This window comes from Gavialis gangeticus, unplaced genomic scaffold (genome assembly GCF_001723915.1).
Source record: "Gavialis gangeticus isolate Ggan-Ray unplaced genomic scaffold, GavGan_comp1, whole genome shotgun sequence".
Lineage (NCBI taxonomy): Eukaryota > Metazoa > Chordata > Crocodylia > Gavialidae > Gavialis > Gavialis gangeticus.
This window is the reverse complement of record NW_017729018.1, coordinates 10643984-10644693: the sequence shown is the minus strand read 5'-3', so window position 1 is coordinate 10644693 and position 710 is coordinate 10643984. Positions and strand designations below refer to the sequence as shown.

General features: G+C 57.2%; 1 protein-coding gene across 1 annotated transcript in view; it reads left to right on the top strand.

Annotated features, from left to right (window-relative positions):
* Window positions 1-710, top strand: part of LOC109294694 (scaffold attachment factor B2-like) — a 41676-nt gene that overhangs the window by 314 nt on the left and 40652 nt on the right. The gene's annotated exons all lie outside the window — the stretch shown is intronic.

Below are 710 nucleotides of genomic sequence, written 5' to 3'. Positions count from 1 at the left end.
TTGAGGTGCGCTGGGCGCATGCGCAGCTCGAACCTGCCAAGACCGACCCCCCCCGGGGAGAAAATGGCGCCAAGCGGAAGGGGAGGTCACGTGACATGGCTGGGACTTCCGAGTGTGCGCAGGCCTAGTTCACTGTGCTGCAGCCCCCCTCCACGTGACACTAACCTGTTGGTCACTTTCCCAAACTCTGGGTCATGACCCCAGATTGGGGGGGGGGGCATACATGGGGTCACGCTGCTTTATTGGCCTAGGTTTAAGCTTCAAACTTACTGGCCTCCCTCAGTGGAAGCAGCAATTGCTAGAAGATCAAAAGCCGGAACAGGAGCGGAGCTCAAAGGTTTATCACAAGAGTGCCAAGGGGGGGACATGGAGCAGAGCACCCTGGACAGCGTCTGTTAGCCCTCCCATGAGTCGAAGGACCCAGCTGACGCTGTCCACTGATACTCCACTTGGAGGCGGGCATGAAGCGGGGCGAGGAAAGCAACCCCCTCGGAGAGCCAAAGCCTCCTTCCTGGTCAGGTACATGGCCAGCTGTGCCAGGAGGAGGTTGACGAGGGCAGTGGTTCTCAAGCCTCCTTCCTGGTCAGGTACACAGCCAGCTGGGCCAGGAGGAGGTTGACGAGGGCAGTGGTTCTCAACCTTTTGCACCTTATGTCCCGCCACAATAAAAACAAAACTCCACTTTTTTTCCAAGAAGCGTATTTTTACAT